At 39.1% G+C, this 23,433-nt stretch overlaps 1 pseudogene; it reads right to left on the bottom strand.

Moving 5' to 3' along the window:
* Nucleotides 1–7,339: 7,339 nt before the first annotated feature.
* Nucleotides 7,340–17,532, bottom strand: LOC137285315 (uncharacterized; annotated as a pseudogene).
* Between the last annotated feature and the right edge of the window lie 5,901 nt (nucleotides 17,533–23,433).

The following is a 23,433-nucleotide window of genomic DNA, read 5'->3' as shown; positions in this document are numbered from 1 at the left end:
ATTATTTTTACACATAATTTTACCATTCATCAATACATCATATGAATGCCAATGGCAACAGTTTGTACAACCGTAAATGAATATCAAACAATAAAAGCGAATGCATGTCGACATTTTTTGCATGACGTTTTGTTGTTGCAAGATTACTTCCTTACCCGGTACTTATTCAACTAACTCGATTGTGATCAGGACTCTTTCGATTAAATGGTTCGTTTTGGTAATGAGATATTATCTTTGCAGTAAACCACAAATATATCCAGCAAAGTAGCTGGCAGGCTTTCAAGACTCAAGATAATGTAGAAATATAAGAATGTCACCGTAAGAACCAATCTGGAAATTCTTCCAAGGGTGGTGTTACTGAAAGTCACTGAAAATAGGTACATTTGTACCTATACAGGTGGGAATAGCCAATCATTTTGTTCATTCATTGACCAAATTTGAGGCATGGTTAGGAATTGTTCAAGAACAATTTGAAAGTGGATATTTATTTGTATGCATATGCATGTTGTATAGCTATAGAGTAAAGTATCACTTAAAATGTTCGTTTGCTTCTTTCTCAATAAATTTCTACATTTCCAGCATTCCATAAGGGCAGTTCTGGAAAAACTAAAGAAGGCAACTGATGACGAGTTGATGTTGACCTACAACAGGTATGTGTAACCCAAACCTTTCACTATTAAATTTTGATGTAAGCCAAAACAAAATTCAGCAAGTTATGGCCATGTTAAAGACAAGTAACTACGTTCATGTCATTTTGTAAGGATGATGGGATGACAGTTCTCTCTGCGAAATTTGATGCAGTACACAACCGTAGTATAATTTCTAATATTATTGTATGTTTAAAATGTAATTGTGAAATGTGAAGCTGTTTCATTTTATTTTTGTTCACTTACACTCTCAGATGAAGTGCTAAAAACATTGTTACAATTATTTTGATTAGATGGGCAGTAATTACATTTATTCTGTTACTTTTGTAGCAAAGAAGATGAGGAAGCCATGAAGAGAGTGGTGAGGGGGACCAGAAGGCTGTATGCAGACCAGGGTTAGGCAGTTGGTACCTGGGAAGGTATGACATCTAACATCCATTCAGCACAATATTTTAGAATGATGTTAGCACCAAATGTATGACCTTTTCAGTCAGTCAAGAATGAAATGAGTTTTTTAACATTTCTAAAGAACCACTGACTGTACAGAGAGCTAAAAATGCACAACTGTTTCCCTTATCAACTGTTTGATATAAACATGATAACATCCAAAAGCCATACCTTCTTTGAGACTGATAGTAGTCCATTTTTGAGACACTTATACTATCAGCTAAGCACATCTAATTTCTGATGTCTTCATCTTTGCTTTATTAATGATATGAATTTAGATATATCTCTACACTTTTCTGGTTTACCTTGAATACATAACAATCGTCATTTATGTATGTGTGATTTTGCGCTTGTTTTTTGTTAGTTAATGTTCATGAAATGTAAATCATCTAACAGTCACTATTTTTTCCAAATGGGATTATTTTATATCTATTGATGTCTCCTTGCAGAAGCATTTTGGCGGGTTTGGACCAACAAGCGAGATGACCTAAGGAGACAAAGCAGTGGGAAGGCAGAGGCCCACAGACTGTCTGCCAAAAACAACAAGCGGATAAGATCTGTAAGTAAATCAATTCTAATCAAACTTAATTCTAATATTAATCTTACACAGATTAAAAGGTTTATCCAAATCACGTTCATGTGTAAACAATCAATCAACTGTCTAGAATTGTATTGGCATTCCAAAGAAATGAACATCCAATCTTTTAAATAGTAAAGTGCCTTTGTACAGCATTTATTGATCTGGAGCAATATTGCATGATTTTTCTATCTAGGGACATTGTGTTACGAGTGTGTATTTCCAGTATATTTTGTTATTAATTCAGTATTAATTATTATTGGGTCACAATGTTTAGTGTTTTGAATAGTAAATATTATGGGTCACATTTCGTTTTAATATCTGGTCAACACTTTTAGCATTCTGGCATTCCGGAATTTACCTGCTCCTAGTTTTCGAGACCATTCTAGTGTTGACGATGTTAGTTTGTGCCCGAACTTTCGGGAAGTGACTTAGTTTATATATAAATAAGCTGGTTGCCGTGTGGATGGGACACTCTCACTGATATTCATTCCTATCTGCTGGATTTACACCTCTGCCACGCTTGAAATCCTTTCTATATTATCTGCTGTCGTACCGATCGCTTTGTTTACATTTTGCCGTAGCTGTTCCCTCTCACATCAAGACTTTGGTGAGTTTGTTATATTGTATTTTTGTGACCCACTGACTTAGATTTTGTCTCTCTTGAAATGTATTTGTAATCATTTTTGATATATTGACTTGTGACTCTGTATATCTCGCTCTCGTGGTTTAACCCACAATATATAATTTCAGCGTAAACAACTTGTCTTTGTTCTGTTTTGCTGGTTTACAAGGGGGTTTCGTAAATAGTTTGTCACGGCAAATTCTTAACCGTAACAATTGTAAATGAATACTTGTTAATAATTGTACTTTTCTCTTAATTTCAGAAATTGGAAAGCAGAAAGAAAGCATTGTTGACGATAGACTGGCCAGAGAAGAAGAAGGAGAAAGTTCGTCCTCTCTTGAGGAAAGAACTGACATCACCTGTGGTGTCAGATGAGGAAGATAATAATGTATTGTTGTCAACTGGATTTTCTTGGCAAAGCAAGAAACTTTCAGCCTACAAGAGACAGCTGGACAACCAGCGAATATATTCAGCCAGCGCAAGATGCAAGAATAATATGAAAATATGGGCACGACATCCCACCGACATGAAAGACAGTGATGTGCCACTGGATATTCCCAGTTGGGCAGTAAGACGTCCAGATGAAGAAGAGCTGAACACAACACAATTGAATATGACTCTTGAAAGAGACCTTGAAATATAATTTTCGAAAGGGAATAAAAAGTATTTTTGTATGGTCATATCATGGAGCTGTTTTGGGTACATATTTATGTATTTTTAGTGCTTAATTAATGTATGCGTGCATAGTTGTTGAAATTTGTTGTTGTCATCCTAAAAGGTTTTACCATTACCCGGTTTGGTATGTGTTGAGACATGAAACAACCTCGGTGGAGCGGGTAAAGGATCGGCATAAGTAAGTTTCGGGTTCATGGAAACTAGGTTGGAAACTACAATAAACTTATACATGGAAACCAGGCTGAAACCTACAATAAACTTATACATGGAAACCAGGTTGAAACCTTCAATAAACTCGTAACCAGCTGGATCCTGCTTGGAGGAGTGGGTAATGAAACAAACTGGAAACCACCCTGAAATGGTGCAGTTTCAGTTGCATGGAAACCACAATGAAACTATAGGAAACTCCTTGGAAACCAACTGGAAATGTAGGTTTCCGTGAGGTTTCCTCTCAGTTCCACTGTTCCGGAAACCAGCTTATTTTTGTAGTGCTCGAACTATACCTTTGCTTTATATTCAGTGTTCTATGGGCAGAAACTAATACCGGGACTCCGACAAACATATCAGTTGATAACAGGTTGGTAGCTTGTTGTTTTCTGCTACATTTAATCAGCAGTGAACCTGATCGCAAGCGTTTGATATCTTTCACCTCACCTGCAATGCCAGAGATACCTTTTGAAATTGCAAACGGATTTAATTTTAAAGGAGTCTTGTCAAGGGTCTCAATAATCAAAAAACGTGGCCAGTGATCAATTTGTATAGAGGGTGTATGCTGATCATCATTTTCCAGTTGATGTTTGGTTTGGTTTTTTTTTGGTTAGGAGTCTGGTAATCCATGATTATTGGGATATTGGTTCGTCACCCGAGCTCCCCACCCACCATGAAGTATCACAAGGACAATGCTAAAGCAAGCGGGTCTCCAGCTTACAGCACCAAGGATACCCGGATGATATACTCCAGCAGAAGAATTAAAAGATTAATAATTCCACCAGATTGGCCCATAAGCCACCGCCTTCTGGGTATAGGACTGTAGGCAAAGTTCAGAACAACATAATTTAAAATCAAAAATGTTTCAGACAATAACACCAAGACAACAAATATTCCCCCGGGTTCACGACGGGGGTGAACGGCTCCTAGCGTTACCCAGCACCCACCACGAGGAGGTGGACGTAACACTAAGATGTGTTAAAATGCTCCAAATGTGTGCTGCTATTTGAAATGAAGCAAGGTATCATCAACGTAAACGATGGCAAGAAGACATTAAAACAACTCTAAACTATCTTTATATTCTACCTATAAATCGGTGTTGAATGTTGAACAATATTTAATGACGATCAACTTTAGAGTAAACGGTCAAGTTTTATCAGAATCTAAATGCGACTGCCAGAACCCTATATATAGCTAAGGACTGAACTTGAACAAGACTAGGTACTGCATCATGATTGATAATATGAAGTTTCTGCAAATGGCCCTCAGACGAAAGAAGCATATTCTACAGGCCTAGGGTTGATTAACACTGATGCTCATCGCCAGTTATGAGTCAACTCCGAGATCCTTAACAGTCTATTTGTTCTATCTATGTGTCTGCCACTGAACTGTACTGGCGGTAACTCTTTGTTCATTTGCCTGGATCCAATTACCACCGACAATTTCGATAATTACATCAGCTACATGAGTGATGTATATTGTGAAAAGAAGCGAACCAAGTGCACATCCCTGGTATACACCACAAAGGACCAAGAGAAATTAATGTGGGATGTTTTCCAACAGAACAATCTGACGTGTACTCTCATTATAGGGTCCTAACCAGATGAAGCGCCTTCCTTGTATTCTAAACTGCCCCTTGTGTCTTTCCAGGCGTTCACTTTGAATAAAACAACATCGATATTACAGTATGATTACTCAATTTACAATTGTTCAATTTATCTTCACATCGATTCAGCCGTATCGTAACGAGAACGTTTACTTGTTAGACATAGTAGTTAATGGTAAATTGTAAAAAGAACTGTCATCAAGGGCACTAAAACTGACTAGAATCACAATATCTAGCAATAAAACTAGCATATATCTCTAAAATAGGACTTCATATTAGGGTAATACAATATAGTAAGGGGCACATGATCGCCAACAACTGCATGGGCCCTAGTTATACTTATACCATCCCTTCAGACATGTGCTATTCTACTGATAGTTAGCCATAATAAAACAGCAAATGTTAAACGATACAAAATCTGTGTAGAGCTAAGTAGACTTTGAACGTTTTGAGACCTTCATCTCTCTCTAAAAATGCACTTTAACAACTTTCGAGTCCCAGCAACTGGTCCCTTTCCTGCAGAGGTGACCATTCTCCCAGCTGAGACAAAAGTCTTAATCTTAACCGTCGGTTAACTCCTTTTGACTTCTCTTACAATGAACGCGATAAACTACATAACAATACACAGATAGTCAAAATTATTCTGCTTATTTACACCACATATTTATGTAGAAACGATTCCTGAGTCAAGGGAATGTGTTATTAGAGAACAGTATGTTAGATGTATTAAAGGGCTGTTTAGAAGATTCGCGTTGCAGGATACAATAGATTTGTTCCCCCCTGGACTCCGCGACTTGTGCTCACATGACGAAAATATCCACAGCAACAGTAGTATAGGTGTTAGGATTGTGTTTAGGGCAGAGTTGGTTTTGCATATCATAACTAGAAATACCACGGTAGAGATCCGGCCTGTCATAGTTTGAAGGTGAAAACATTGGTGGATTCAGGCAAATAAAATAAATAAATAAATAAATAAATAAATAAATAATTAAATGATCATTTACAAGAAATAAGTGATTGAAGGTTATAAATATATTCTTTATTTAATATAACGATAAACACGTTCACGAGAAACCACCATATATCATGGAGAAAAGATTCCAGAGAAAGAAACATTTGAGAGATTTTAGTTTAGGAAATATAGTATAGGAAATGCAATATATTCCTAACATCTAAGCCAATCATATCTTTTATGCACAGGAAATATATTCTCTTATATTACAACAGTATTCACGGAGTGAGACAAGACAGACAGAGTCTCACTTCCTATACACGGACAGATTATGAGATACAAATAAACTAATAACTATATTATAAACATGTGGTATATAAAAACACACGGAAGTATACGTTTTAAGTCAACAAAACACGTACAGGTATGTAAGCATATAAAGTACAAATACAACAAATATAATAATAATGGCATATTTATAATGCGTCTATTCCACGCCGTCAGTGATGCTCAAAACGCTACTGAATAGTTACACTCGGGTATGTACAGATGTAATTATAAGTATTATGCTGAAAAAAAAGTTGGGGTTTATGTCTGGACTTGCAACTGTCAGTTGTGTGACAGATCTTAATGGCACAAGGGAAAGAGTTCCAAAACACACGGACAGATTAACGATCGGAATCCAAAGGATTTCAGTTTGTAGGATGGGATGACCTGAAGGTTTTGTGTTTGAGCACGTGAGGGGGGTCATACTGATGTAGGAGTTCAAACAAATAGAAAGGAGCCAGCCAAACCGTGAAGACACTTGCATGTCAGACAGAGGATCGGCAACTGCAGTTCTTTTAACACGGGTGTTATATGGGAACGTTCAGAAGTCTTGCTGGTCATGCAAGCGGAGGTGACTTGGATTTGTTGAAGCTTATTCCACCTTGAAAATCCAGCTAGGGATCATGCAGGCAGCAAATGTACTGGAGATGCACATAGTCCCCCAGTGGGGTGATGTTCCTTCCATTGCTTTGATGTACAGCCCGATTTATATTTATTGCTCTGTGAAGCGATACTGCTTTATGATACAAACTAGAGTAGAACAAACAGTTAGTCCAATTCTGTGATCTTGTATTGTTGCTGTCCACTGTGATGTTTTTGTTTGTTCTAAATGTATTCATTTTTAACTTGTTTCCCACTTGTTTCAAATGCAATGTTCTGGAGTGCGTTAGCATATATGCAAGGTCATTTGTGAGGTCGTGGCTCATCTAATTCTTGTCAAGCAGTACATATGGACAATATTTCAGTCATGTGACGAGAACAATTTTTACATTTTAAACATGAGTGAGTGAGTGAGTTTAGGTTTACCCCGCACTCAGCAATATTCCAGCTATATGCCGGCAGTATGTACATAATCGATTACACGCCACTGTCAACGTGTATTTCACGTGCTTAATCGCCAACCTACCTGTAGCAACCAAGTATATTCGTCCAGATTACTTGCCCCCGAATGCTTGTCACAAACGCGTTCACTGCGCTGCCTCGCCTAATACGTGTCAAGCTGTAGATAAATATTAACCCACTCACTTCACTGTTAGGTTCTTTCAAGACTCCAATTTTACTGCTCAAGGAACAGCCATGTGCCAGGATTATTAATGTAGGTACTGAGACTAACGTGATTTATCACAATGGGACTATTTGGGGCCCATTCCATGAACGTATTACTCCCAGCAACTAGTCCTTTCCCTCCAGAGATGACGCCATTCTTCCAGCTGATCCAAAATGGTCTGTACTCGTTGCAGGATACAATAGACGATTCATAGAGGGAAGCCCTGTTCTGGCACTGCAGGCATCCATTAATAAAGGACCTGGAGTTACTGTGACCACCAAATGACACCTCGTACATAGCAGCAGAATACGTGTTGGGATTTGTATGAAGGGCAAAGTTGGCATCGTGGCACGTCTTGACCAGAAACACCAGGGTAGAAGTGTTGCCTGTGATAGCTCGAAAGTTGCTGGTTGATATCTGTTGGAAGGTGTATGTATTGATAGTAGGCGTTGTCAGCCTGTTGTAGGGACCTGGAAAGGAAATCATTTGAGCATGTTGATAATTGGCAGTGAACGACAGAACAAATAGTAGTTCTGCCTAATGAACCCTTCTCTCTTGGAGCAGACCAAATTGGAATACACGATAAGCACGGCACCCGGATCCGGCCCAGATTCGGGTTTCATTCTCAGCAACATACGTCATATTTTGGATTTCACTTCCTCAGCCCGCTCAGCCACCGCGACTTCCACAAAAGGTCGGGCAACTGGTAGTCTGGACTGCGTACTTTGTGTACCCCTCTGATAAGTGTGAATTGGCACGGCTCCCACGGCCGAAAGCTATGATTACACGATGCCATTTAGGAAGTGGTCAAATGCAACATATGTGATATTTGGAAGTCGCGGTGGCTGAGCGAGTTAGGCGGCTGACTTTGTGTGCTGGCGATTAGGTGCCTGACTCTGAGGGTGCGGGTTCGAATCCCGAATGGGACTCAACCAAAAAAGTATTAGAATTTGTACTTTACTGAGGACATTTGACCACTTCCTAAATGGCATCGTGTAATCATTTCATTCTCAGGTTTACCGGTTTAACAGTGAAGAGGCACAGACACACCAGGCCATTATCCGGATCAAGTGTTATCAGTTCTGAAAGAGATCACCCATTTTGCGACAGAAACAGAAGCACTATAATTTCTTTTGAAAAATAAACGTTTACCTGTGCAGTTGATCACGGGTGGAGTCCAGCTGCCATCGCCCATGCAGGTGTTGTTGACACTGACGACGTCCAGCGATACATCCCTGTAGTTCGTGTTACAGGTACATAACCTGAGAGTCCCTGTTAGCGTGGATTCGTAAGTGCAGATTGAGTTTGGGAAAGCTTCTTCAGAACAATCATCCGGCCGATATATTTTAGCTGTGGAGGAAAAAAGGGGTAGCCTTGTGGTTAAAGTGTTCGCTCGTCACACCGAAGACACGGGTTTGATTCTCCACATGCGTACAATGCGTGAAGCCCATTTCTGGTGTACCCTGCCGTGAAAGCGATGTAAACCCCAACTGACTCACTCACTCACTCAGTGAAAATGCTACATCATAGATTGTCCCGTTCTTTTCAGCACGTATTTCATTAATCAATCTCACAATAAGCAATCTTTCAATCGTACCCCAGTAACCTACAAACAATCTGGTCTGGAAATTATTTTTAACTTTGGCTCAGGTTTCAGACTGCGTTTGGAATAGGTTCTTCAGAACAAACCTCTGGTTGACAGAAAGCAGCTGTAGAGTAAAATAACAACATTCAATTCTGTAGGTATCTCTGGTGAGATTGGTTCATGCATTTATTTTATGTATTGGCAATTATTACCCACGTGGTACTTCGTAAAGGTGTTTCATAACATATGTGTCATAACACCTTCGAGTGATTTGATTAGCTAATGCGTGAACTTTGACATTACTGGTACTACTTTCATCACTCACTCCATTCATGATTTTCATTCATGTTTTCACACCTGACAGCATGTAAAACGAAAACACTTCTATGGAATTAGATACAATTTATTGCATTTAGTGTGGTTACTAGCGATATTTTCAATTCTATGATAACTCAAGTTTCTGTAATAAAAAGGAAAATAAAACAATCTATACAAATACGTAAACAAATCTGCGTCTAGTAGGCCTCTCATGAGTGTAGACATATATGGCGTCGCCCGTAAAAGTTATTGATTTCGTCAAAATTGACGGACAAATGGTTGGAAGAGTTGTGAATGTTATCAAGAGATTGAATACCTTCTACGTGTATGTTGCCAGGACTGCACAGTAACACACAGCATCAAAAGAAGAGCGGCGCTCTTCTATCTCTATCACTGCCACTGTCAGCCGCATCCATTCGCGTCCTTCCCGCACAAAGATATTGTCACTGCCATTCCTCCCGTGGTTACTTATGTAGGGGTCAAAAGCACTTCCCAGAATCTGAACACAATAGGCTTGAAATCGTCTTCGTTCGAGGTTGTAGACTGTGTTTTCAGACCCAATTTTCGGTGGAGTCTTCAACATAAACATCAAATCTCGACAAGTGGGAATTCCAAGCCGAGATGAGAAGTCGTCACTGGCATCCTGCGCAAAGCGTCGCCGAATTATTTACAGTAACTCGTCCTCCGATGAAGAACATTAAGCTCAACTATTTGAGACATACAGTTCCCTGTTATTCACATTCATCTTTGCTGTTGAATCTTCTTCTTTGTGAACACTTCCCAACATGACGACTAACCCGACAGTGATGGCCGACTGACGTTCAGGCAAGATTTAGTTCACGTAGTTAAAAATATTTACACTTCGCAAGTGTTTTGATGAATTATATTAATGCGTTTGAAAACAAATCCTGAACTGAAAAGAATTAAATTTTGATTCTGTGTTAATTTGTTTATTTTCTTGTGATTAGGCGCCGTATAGGAAATACACTGCCTCTACGCAGCGTACGTTTTCCTGGAGTGAAGCGTTGACATTCCAATCACCAGTATGATGTATTAATCCGCGTTACATGGTTCTATATAGGAAGCAAAATATTGCTTTATTTTAACGATATTTCCACTTTTTAGAACGTGGATAATAAACAGGATACAAAACTCGTTCCCCTTTCATATCAAGTTTATGTCCCGAGTGAAATAATTTTGGTATGTCACTCGGGACATAAAATTGATATGAAAGGGGAAGCTCGTTTAATATCCTATAATTATAAGCATTATTGATTGGAATAGTACAATGTATTTAATAGTGAAGCGAAAGTGACAAACACATGTTCATAAAAGTCTCTTCTAAAAGCTGAGTGTATTGTACTATTGAGACATCATGGAATTACCAACCAACAGCCAATCGCACTAACAGCATTGTCCTTGAGATATAAATCAGGAGAAGTATGCCTGTGTATACTCTCGGTAGGTTACAATCATATATTTGTCTTGAGATTGAAAATGAAGGAATAAGACAGTCTTTCCATCAAAATACGTTGTTGCATATAACACATGTCTGTTTATATTGTCGACGCGAAGTATATGGTCCTAATCAAGATGAAGTGCACGTACAGTACGTTGACGAAGGCATAGTTGAGTTCATAGTTGTTTAGATGCTTACACAAAACATGACATTAAAGTATCCATGAATGATGTGAGTGGAGTTCCAGCTAAACCCCAGAGCGGTTCCAAACAGCGGCATTATCCTGCTCGCGATCCCCTTGGGGTCCACCTTGACAATATGTGTATATAATTCACCATGACAAATAATGTAAGAAATCCCCTGAGAACCAGCAAAACAGAACAAAGACAAGTAGTTTAAAATATTCAGATATTGTATTATTTAGCAACGAGATAGTACGTTATACAAAGTCCCAAGTCAAACAATACAGATTTCAAATACGATACAAATGTGACAAAATCTAACGCAATGGGTCACAAAATATATAGTATAGCAAACTCACCAAAGTCTTAGTGTGAGAGAGAAACAGTCGTGCAGAATGTAACACAGTGAGCGGTCTGACGGCGGCTAGGAAGATCGAACGTTGGCAGAGGCAGAATGATAAATTCCAGCGAATGAATGTGAATGTGTCGAATCTGTGTCCCCCTATAACACGGCAACTAGCCTTTGTATGTGCACTATCAGTCATTTCTCGAAAGTACTGACATCGCCAATACTGTAGAATGCCCTCGAAACCATGTCTCCCGGAAGCAAACAAACAGGAAGTCAAGGGCAGATAATTCCCGGAAAAACCTTGCTGTGAGAATCCAAAAAATGCAGATCATCAATTATACGAAATGTGACTCATCGTAATTATTACTTTATTAACAACAAAATATACAGAAAATACACACTCGTAACAATATATATATATATATATATATATATATATATATATATATATATATATATATGTGTGTGTGTGTGTGTGTGTGTGTGTGATTGTAGGTACGTACGGATGGATGTACTGATGCATGTGGGCGTGTGTTTTTTGACAACAATGGACAGGTAGAGACTCAACAATGCAAGTAAATTGAATAATAACAATAAGTGATGACTGCATAACTTTTGGTGTTTAGAAGTATTTGGGCGATGGCTGTCCTGAATTTGATAAGAGAACAATGTGAAGTGTTCTTTATAAAGAAATTCAGCTTCACAGACGTACATAATTGGTGCAACAAAACAATGCCTGCATTTGGAGCCTCTTCACTGATTACACTCTCTGTCTGTCTAAACATCACAGCTTATTAAGGTCGGTGCGGAAATGGTTTAGCAGCAAAGTAAAAAGTAGAACACGGTCGTTTTTCGTTTCTGGCTTCGTGTGGGTAGCCTTATTTAGTCTTCCCCCACACAGTAGCCCGACTTAACTGCACTTATTTCTAAAAAGGCTACATGCATGGTATAATGAGGGTAAACGTTACAGAGGTCAAAGGACAGATGTCGATTAGTCCTTAAAATACACGCCGATTACGTTCTAACAGTATAGTCCACAGGTAGCTATATGATCCTGTTGATAATTGTAGGCGTTTGTAGCACACCCGGTGAACTACAGTGCCGTGGGTGAATATGTGACAACAATGTAAGAAATTCCCTGTGAAGCAGGAAAACAGAACAAAGACCAGTCTGAAACATTCAAATTCTGTATTATTATACAACGAGAGCAAGGTATACAAAGTCACAAGTCAATTTCAATATGCAGATTTCAGGTACAATTCAAGAGAGACAAAATCTATGTCAATGGGTCACAAAAATACAATATAGCAAACTCACCAAAGTCTCACTACGAGAGGTAATGCAGAATGTAAACACAGCGATCGGTGTGACAGCAGATAATGTAGGTCAGGCGTTGACGGGTTTCGATGATCAAGTTGTAACTGGAGTTGTAACTCCAGCAAATATGAATGAATGTGAGTGTGAGTGTCGCCCTCAACACAGCAACCAGCCTTTAGATATATTTACTATGCCATTTCCCGAACGTTCGTCCTCGAACGAACATCGTCAGCACTGAAGAATGCCCTCGAATAAGTCTCCCGGAAGTAGACAGAAAGAAAACTAGCAGCAGATAAATTCCGGAAAAACAGAATGCTAAAAGTGTTGACCAGCTGTTAAAACGAAATGTGACCCATCAAAATTATTTGTTCAAAACACTAGATGGTCTGACCCAATAATAATTATTACTTAATTAATAACAAAAATATACATAAAATACATAGTCGTTAAAATATCAATAATAGTCGTGGTGGTTACTATGTACACATGTATAATAGAACAACGTCGTCCTCAACAAGCATTAACACAAATTTAGTCCGACGTGAATGAGGTAAAATGTGATCAGTTATGCACCTGTAGCTCAACGTCCGTTGCTGACACGACATGGTACGTTTTCGGTAAATCTTCACGATGGCTAATTGTTTATTCGGCATTTTAGAAGTTGGTGGGTCTAAGACCAATGGATGGCAAATGTTTGTTTACTGCGTTACAATGGCGCCACCCAACGGGTTTATTTATTTCTGAGCAAGGAATTGTCTATCCTTTCTGATTGTGTATTTCGTGTCAAAACCCGTGTCTTAACCTGGTTCAATTTGGAGGACCCAGTCGAAACTGTTTCTCGTGGTTTCTCCGTTGCAGTGAAAGGATTGACTGATATATGGCAGGTGCCCATAGTAACCAAGTGGCAATGGTACTATATCGATGACCAGATTACTTTTCGGTATCACATACCTGGATCGAATAGGTTCATGCATCAGTGTCATCATTTTTGCTCGTATCGCATAGTCAAATAATGAGCAACTCCCTATTTCACTAGTATTTAGAAGGAACTGTTAACGGAATGCTCCCAAGTTTCGACCGTGGTGGTTCGAAGGTTCGTTGACCCTGTTGGAATTGAGTATATTGCCAAACATATCTGCCGTGAAATGAAACCTTCAGGTATTTACAATATTGACATATTTCCGATTAATGTTGTAATGATGGCGCTTATGAACATTCAGTTTATTTGCTGAAATTTTAATAAATGTAGTTGTAATCCAAATTGTAATGTCAAAGGGTAATGTTTCGTAAATATTGTCTCATGTTATTCATGGATGTATCCTCAAGCGCGCTAACCTTTTGAATATATTTCTCTAGTGCATAGAATTAGTACGGTACTTTGCTCAGAAGTGCCATATGACCTTGTAGATATTTTCTTGTCAGTTTATTGAAGTTACCTACCACCCCTGTTAGTGAAGTGGAATCGTCTTCCAAGAAATGGCGCACAGGTTAGAGTTGCCCATATGATTGTATTGTCCTTGTTTTATCTTGTTTGTGGTCACAATAAAGCAGAGTAATTCTGTTTTGGTCCAGAATAAAGAGAATAAATATTTCTTGAGTTGAAGACTATAAACCTAGGTCTTTGTGTAAACAGTTATTATAGGGTTTGTAATGGCAGTGATTGATTTATATTTACTTAGGCTTCAGTTAGTGCTGAAATTTGCATTGGTGGATAATGCAGCTCAGAACATCTTTATGCGTGTTTCAGAATATGTTTTGCGTCTCTGTATTGTACCATCAAACAACGTAAAACAATACAGAACATATTAGAAGAGTTCATGGCGCGGCTGTCTGTTCTATTCAAACCAATACCGCTTCGCTAAACACTTGGAGAAAAAGAAATCAGCTGTATCCAAATTATTCTGGTGGATATTGATCATTGATCGCCAGCGTGCTATCTACTGCAGAAGTCAGGTTTCATCACGATGTTTTTGTTTGACGACTGACAATATGTACCTGATATGCTTAGTTTCATCTGTGGCAATAGCCAGTCACTCACACTATTACTGATTGATTTTGGAGATGACATGCTGACACACTATATTGTAACTTGAGTTTCAATTGTTGGCGATCAGACCTTGCTTGACTCACGGAAAATTGATGTGAGAGTCATCTAACTGTAAGCAATTTCTGTCGGTCTATGTTTGTAGAGTAATAAACAGATTACTAAACTCGCTTCCGTGAAATACAATTTATATTAAACTCGTGAAGGATTTATTATCAAACGAGCGAAAGTGAGTTCAATATCAAATCCTTAACTCGGTTAATATACCTTCACGGAAGGTCGTTAAGTATCTACTATGAATCAATATATGATTCTGTCCCTATTCCGAAGACAGTCCCGGATTCGACGAGACATCCTCCTAATGAGACCCATTGTAGGTGTGTATTATGCGACAACCGACGCTACACAGCTGAATTGTTTGGGAAAATAAAGTGCTCACTACACACACACAAAAACCGGATCTAATATTTACAAGTCTCTTCCAGCTCTCACGTAAAAAGTACTCGGGAACCTTTTAAAGGCAGGCTGTCAAAAGGAAATGCCATTTACCCTATATGAATTGCGTGCATCAAGTGTGAGAATTCCTTAGGGAGACATTAAGGATCTCAACGCACCCGATAACACCCGTGTCTATTTTGTCACACAAGTTTCCTACGAAACACACTTATTAAATCTGTTCAGATGCACCCGATTCCTTATCTGTATGACCCGTGAAGGTCCCCGGGTAGAATAGGCCTTCAGCAACTCATGCTTGCCACAAAAGGCTACTGTGCTTGTCGTAAGAGGCGACTAAGGGGATCGGACGGTCAGACTCGCTGACTTGGTGGACACGTCATCGGTTCCCAATTGCGCCAATCGATGCTCATGTTGTTGATCACTGGATTGTCTGGTCCAGACTCGGTTATTTACAGACCGCCGCCATATAGTTGGAATATTGCTGATTGTAAAACTAAACTCACACACACACTCGCCTTTATCTGTATATGTATCTAGGTATCTATGCCATATACATACATAGTTACACAAATAATAAACTTGACAGGCCAGATTGTACAGACCAAGTTGTTAAAGATGCCTTGATAACGTGAATCGACAGTCAAAGAGAATATGTTTGATGGTGAACACCTCATCGCAAGTGATACACTTAGGAGGTTCATCTCCATCAGCTTCAGACTTGTAGAAACCTCATCGACAATGTATACTGAGAACAAAAAAAGACTAACAAACCATTAGTCTCAAATGTAAACAAAAGTAGACCAATCGCGAAACAATTGCAGCGATGTCGGTAGTTTAGCGGTAATAACAGAAACACATCGCCCATATCGGAAGCAATGTCGGTAATACTGGAAAAACGCTCGGCCATCTTCGGAGATTTTTCGATCGCGAGCGGAAACTCACGCAGCAAAACATGGCGTCGTTGGAAGCACCCGTCTCAGTGAGTTTTGATTTTAGTTCCTACTATTACATCTTTACACTTATCCATCTTTGACCACCCGTGTTGAATGCGTTTAGGTATGAGGTGTTGTCGGGGCAATAGCTTATGTTTTTAGGAAAAGATCGTCACTGCAGAAGAGTGTCACAAGTCATGGCCTTGGAGGTTGTTTACATCTGAACATCGAAGTCGTGCCGATGAATTACGAACGTGCGCTAGATATAACATCATTTTTTTTGTAAAATGTGTTTAAATTTGTCAATTGCACTTCATACAAAGAAACAATTTGGCTCATAAACTTCTTCATGGCTCACATTCATGATGTACGTAATCATCGGCACGACTTCGATGTTCAGATCGGTTTTACAAGTTTTTAAGCAATATGTTGGAAGTCGTAACTTGGTCTTTGCCGCGACGAGGCAACTGTTTGTCTTCTGGGCTACCCCGTCCCAACATTAGCAGGGTATATCAACAGCTATGGTGCAAAGTTTATATGAGGGGGTCAGTTAAAATTTTCCATTGCAATGGCATTATTGCGACGGCAAACAGCTCACTTAAATTTAATCTATATCATCAAAGGAAAGTAAAATAGTATTTTCAGTATCGTAGTGTCGGTATAAAACATACAAGATCAACAGTGAAAAATAGACTTTTTCAGATTATAATTCTGAGTTCATATGACCATACAATGCAAAGACCTACCTTCCAAACATAGCGGCGCTTTAGTCACACGATGCACACTGCATCGCCTCCCTGACGGACACGTGTGGTCTGCGCAGGGGCCATTCATTTTCTAAAATAGGCAATATATTTTCCACATTTACATACAATTCCAGTGTTAATAAATAACTACTCAAGATAACGAAAAGAGTAGAAATAAAAATGAATGGGGATATCGAGCACAAACATCAATCATTGATAATTAGTTCCATTGAATGATTGTAAATAAAACCACCAAACGTTTTTCATAAGCATGAGATATTTCAGCCACATGGTTGGTCTAATGTACACGTTCAGTATGACAAACATCAGTGACAAACTTATGTCCGAGGTAGGTTGTACAGGAGGTAACACAAACATACAGTCATGGCGCCAGGTTCTCGGGGGAAAAGAGTCACTGTGTATCCCTCCTCTGAACATGTCATTTTGTCATTGGTAATATGTCGGTAATATAAAATATACTCCTACACGGGGATACATACCTTCGGCCATTGTGAAATATCACTGTGTTGCCACGTCGGTTTCATCACCAGGTTGTTTGGTGCTGTGGAACTGTCTTCCTTGTGAAGGTGACAGGTGCGAAGTGCAGGTTCGAATCCGAATGAGGAACAGTCAATATGGGCATAGCATTCAACGGCACGTGCCACTCACGTGCAGCAGACACCTTTTCCTTAATGATGCCATACAAGTTGTTTTCCAGATACCGGTCGTCTTCTGTGATTGATGCTTCGTTAAAGCAAAGCAGCTGAACTGGACAAATGAAACTAACAATGAAACACAGAATCACCGGGACCATCTTACTGCGCTGCAGCTCCTCAACTGAGTTACACTGATTATGTGTCGCCATAGCACCCTGCGTCCCAAGTGTTTATCTCCCGTTTGACAGTAATGTATAGTTGTTGGCAGCCTAGAGTCTGTTTTTACATTGATTCTGTTACGGTTAAGAATTTACCGTGGCAAACGATGTAAGAAATCCCTGTGTGAACCAGCAAAATAGAACAAAGACAAGTTATAAACGTTCAAATTACGTACTATTATGCAACGAGAGCAAGGCATACAAATTCACGAGTCAATTTCACAATGCTGATTACAAATACATTTCAAAAGAGACAAAATCTAAGTCAATGGGTCACAAAATACCATATAGCAAACTCACCAAAGTCTTAGTGCGAGAGAGAATCAACTATGCAGAATGTAAACATGCGGATCTGACAGCAGATAATGTAGATTCAGGCGTTGACGGGTTTTGATGATCAAACGTTGGCGGTGATGTATATCCTCCAGTTAATATGAATGAGTGTCGCCCCAGACTTGAGTGAGTGAGTGAGTTAATATTTAACGTCACATCGGCAATATTTCAGCCATATTGTAACGGGAACATAACATTAAAATGGAATATATGAGTATTATAAAAGGACAGTAAACCAACTAGAACATCACACAAAAGAACGTAAAACTAGTAGCTATGCCTAAAACAATTTATCTATAAGAGGACAATACAATATAAAACTGGGCTATAGATTGCTAACAACTGAAGGTAGATCACCATACTAGGGACCATGGGGACTTACAATACTTTTGCTGCCTGCATGGACCCTAGCTGGATTTAAATCACCCCCTCAGCCGTCAGCAATTTGGGAACTCCAGCCATTCAATAAAAAACCCACTTATTCTACGATTGAAAACCTGGAAATTTAGAATTTACTTTGAATGTTTGTGGACTTACGTACCCTCTCAGGAGGACAATAATTTTACAATCCTCCAACCCCCTTTGAGGGTACAGCCACTAACAATTCAAGTCGTAAATCTAAATTACCAAAAATTAAAATCATATATTTATGGAACATGTTATTCAAAATTCAATCAAAAGATCAATTTCTTTTAAAAAACCAATAATTAAATGAGAATTAACGTTTGTAAAAAGATCCTTAAAGGGGCACTGATGCGAAGCGAATAATGTTTCTCGACAACGGTCTAATTACGAAACCAAACTGCAAATTGGTCAGCGCCCGCTCCCTCGACCGTGACGGACAAAGGGACTGGGCTCCTGTCCATATTAGTAGAATTTCTTCGCCTAAACAGTCAGGAGGCCAGATGCCCATCATATACCATTATTTAAAAATATCCATGGTATTCTTTGTCTCATCGTAACAAAATATCCCAGCGGTGTAGTTTTTTTCGGATGCTTGGATGGTACAGTGACTGATCCAATTTGATCCTATTTCTGTGTTTTTACCTCGATATTAAATCATGTTATGTGGAAATAGGATATCTACAGGCACGTAGCAAGCCATTTGTTTCAGTCCGAAAGATTGCAAAGCTTCATATTTAGATAGTGTTGGTTCAGCTGTGATAGCAAATATCATACGTAAATTTGGGTAGCTATGGTAGCTACCCTGGTTTATTTTTTATGGTAGTAAAAACACACAGTTGATTTATTTGAATTCGTAAACTAAAAACGATGACTTTGGTACAGATTTCTGAAAATCGCCTTACGTAAAACAACCAACTTATTACACCTACACCAAGTACACAGCAAGTGCCTATATGTATTCCTTACGTAACGAAGTTCCGTTGGTATCCTCAAAACAGTTTCGCCCCATAAGTGTTTTCAGACTGCATGCGACACAGAGATTGCATCTTCCTTGCTGTAACTCGCGTTTGATGGTGTAAACCTACACGTGTTATTTGCCGTCATTCCCTGGATGGTCAGTAAATGAATTTATAACAGGTATAATTAGTAGGAACAACACTCAACAAAGGTTCCCATTTGGCAGTTCTGCTGTCTGGAGTAAATACTCAATATCATAAATTAAGGTCTGTAATGGCAAATGTATTGTATGATATGTAATAGGTGCATGCAAGTGATGCAAGAGGGTTTATCAGCTGCAGTGTTTCCGTTATCCGGCATATACCGGCTTTTGGCCGGTAAAAATAGCCAATATCCGGTATTTTGAAACACTGCCGGCCATAGTAGCCGGCAAAATTTTTTTACCAACAAGTTAATAATTTCATTATTACTTCATTAAAATATTTCCCAACCAACCTGTTTGTGTTTTTTTTATCACGGCAACAGATCATTACGTGGCCAAAAACGGAAAAAGACCAAGCTAAAAATAGCATTCGTTTCGATGTTCATTCTGAACTTACCAATACGACATTTGAGATTTTGTTGATGCGCATGTCAATTTCCCACGTGCTCGCTTCCATGACATCACTATGTCTGCCAAGAAAAAGCAAGCTTGTTTGTCCGCCTTTTTGGGGGGCAAACATTCAAACTTATCCTCAGAAAATGAAAGTAGTTTGAAACGGAAATTACCAGAAGAAAATAACTCTAAGTCTGATGGATCATCGGCATCGGGGTCGAAAAAAAGTGCCAGTGTCAAATCAGTGCGGAATTTCAACAGTGACTGGTTGAAGCAGTTCGGTTGGTTGCGTCACGAACTTACGCCAGATGGAGAATTATTGTTCTGTACTATATGTGAAGCTGCCAAAAAACAGAATGGATTCACTAAAGGGTGCATCAACATGAAACTTTCTGCACTGAAAGAGCACAGGGATAGTGCTTCTCATTACCAGGCTGTAATCGTCGCTGGTCAAGTCAGAGCAATGGCGACTCATGTAAATAAAGCTGCTGAAAAAAGTGATGAAAAACTGACGGCTATGATGAACACCGTCCTTTTCATGGCTAAAGAAAATCTAGCGACTTCAAAGTTTTCCAAATTAATTGACTTACAGAAGAGAAACGGATGTACCAGTTTGAGTGGTGTGGTGTATTCCCATTCAGATTCTGTGGAGGAAATGGAACATTGTATTGTGCAAAGTACCATTGAACAACTCAAGGAACGCGTGCAAAACAGCAGATTTATCGGGTTAATAATTGATGAAACTGTAAACATTACCGTGGAGAAGAAACTGATCATGTTTTTGAAGATTCAAAATAATGGAAAAACTGACACTGTATTTCTTGGGACTTTTTCCGTTCACAGCGGAACGGCCGAGTGTATTACTGAAAAAGTGAAAGAAGTGTTGAGTGAATGGAATATTTCATTGGAGCAATTAGTGGGCCTTGGTTCCGACGGAGCCAGTGTGATGACCGGACGGCGAGCGGGGGTAGGGGTCAGACTTCAGCCAGAGAGCCCCTTTTTAGTCCATGTACATTGTGTGGCACATAGGGTCGCTTTAGCCTCTGCAGACGCAGCTAAGGTTTCAAAATATGTGGCTGAATATAGAAAAACTCTAAACGAAATTTATAAACTGTATGAATACTCGGCGACTCGTTACAATCGTCTTAGGGAGTTATCAGAAATTCTTGAGGAGAGTGATTTTGCAAGTGTGATTCAGCCGACCAGTGTGAGGTGGCTGTCAGTCGGCAGAGCAGTTAAATCTACAAGAGAAACATGGCCAGCTCTTGTCATGGAAATAGAGGAGGAGGCTTCAGAGAGAAAAAATGCAGTTGCGTCTAGCATCGTAAAGAAAATCAAAACCTACACTTTCATAGGAATGACGTATGTGTTTGTCAAGATCACAGATGATTTCGTTTATATAATTAGTTTATGGTACTGTAAATAGATGTAGTATGGTATTGTTAGAGTGTGTTATATATTGTTGGGAGTTGTTGTTAGATTATGTTCGGTAATACTATGGGAACAGGGTTATGTTCAGGGAAGCGTGACCAGGTATGGCCAGAGAGCTGGGGTGTTAATTTGTAAACAATAGAGAGGTGTTGAGTAGCTTGGGTATGGGAGGTCAATATAAATAGTGAGGAAGGGTAGTAATCTGCACAGTCAGCCAGAATCACCACTGTGTTCACCTGTATGGGTTCAACTTTTGTATGGGATTGCATCTCACGCTGGCTGGCGTAAGTTTTTATTATCATTATTACTTTTGTATTTATTGATTGAGTAGATGTAGCAAGAAATTGTTTTACTGATGTAGTATTTCTAGATATATGTGCATATTGTAACACTATATAGCCACAAAGCCATTCAAAATTTGAATGTTATCGTTCCACAAAAACTGTTCCACTTTCAAATATGTAAATCGGAGTAAAGTACATGCATAAAGTATAAGACATTGACACATGTCTTACTGAGTAACTGTAGGTACTTATATTGTATTGTAGTGTCCCGGAACTGGCCGGTTATCCTTAAAGTAAGGAGAGGGGTATTATCTCCGCCTGTAAGGAGACAGACAAGAGTCTTCCCTGTTGTACAAGGAGCATGTATCTCCTAGTAATGTGAGATGTGGATGGCACAGCCATCAACCATTACACAGGCCCCTTAAACTCCGTGAGGGAAACCATCGCCTGGGTGTGAGGGATACCACACAAATACCATGACGTCACCAAGTGGAACCACAGTGCACTGACATTCTGATTACATTGTAAAGAGAAAGTGTTCTCTCTGAGTGGAAAATTCCTTTATTGTTATTTAGTTCAATTGTTTAGTTTCTGATTGGGATTATATGTAATCATTATCTATATTAGTGAGGGTATTAGGATTTTAGTGTAGTTAGTAGTAGTAGTAGTATTATTAGAACTTTAGCAATATAAGTGGTAGACAGAACTGTATATGTAGCTAGGTTAGGTAATTAGATTAGTTAGTTGTATTTGCACCTGTAGAATTAGTTTAGTATAGGTATTGGGGTTACTTATATCTTAAGGGGAGGAATAAAGTTTTGCAAAACAAACTATTCTTCTGTTGTGGTTACTTTGGTATGTGACATTTTGGTGGCAGCGGTGGGATAATTAGATTATTTGTCACTATCAAAGGGAACCCTAGTTGTGTTCTGTAGCGCATTTGATGTAGCGTTGTTGATTGTATATCGCTGCAGAATCTTTGTGTCCATAAAGAAGGGTTAGAACATACGGCACCACTTCTGCGTCCTTGAGTGTATGATTTGGAATTCAAGGGTGGAGGGTGTATTGTGGTTATTGGTCAGTTAAGGCCATTGGTTCGTCGTGAACATTTTGAACATTGGGATATATGGGAAATCACCTCCGGTTTTATTCTTGGTAGGATCCCTATTTATTCCAGACAGTTTGACTTTTTGTGTACCCTGCTTTGCCCTCATACAGACAATTATGGACATTGACAAACTTATCAAACTGGGTCAGAGTTTAGGGTATGAGAAAGATGATTTGAGAGTGTTTGTGAAAGAGCAAATGGAGTTGGAGAATGAGAAAGAAAAGGACAGGCTCGAACGGGAGGAAAGAGCTAGGGAGCGGGAGATTAAAAAGTTAGAACTGGAGGAAAGAAAGGAGAAAGAAAGGTTAGAATGGGAACGAGAGAGAGAACGATTAGAATTGGAGAAAGAAAAGTGTAAAATACAGTCAAATGAAAGAATAGAACTAGCCAAGTTAGAAAAGAGTGCGGCAGGAAATCAAGAAGGGCAGGTAGGAGAGAATAGATCGGCAGCCATTCCCAAGATGCCTAAAATGCCTCCATTTGACGACCACAATGACAATATTGATGCATATCTGCAAAGGTTTGAACGTGTAGCTACAGCGCAAGGCTGGGACCCGTCCCATTGGGCAGCTTACCTGTGTACTCTGCTGAAAGGTAAGGCTTTAGAAGTATACTCCCGGTTAAATGCCTTTGAGGCTGAAAATTACAATGCAGTTAAAACTGCATTACTTAAACGCTATGAAATGACTGAGGATGGATTCCATCAGAAATTTAGGACTGCTAAAACT

The sequence above is a fragment of the Haliotis asinina genome, chromosome 1 (assembly GCF_037392515.1).
Source record: "Haliotis asinina isolate JCU_RB_2024 chromosome 1, JCU_Hal_asi_v2, whole genome shotgun sequence".
NCBI lineage: Eukaryota > Metazoa > Mollusca > Gastropoda > Lepetellida > Haliotidae > Haliotis > Haliotis asinina.
This window is presented reverse-complemented; position numbering and strand designations above follow the sequence as displayed.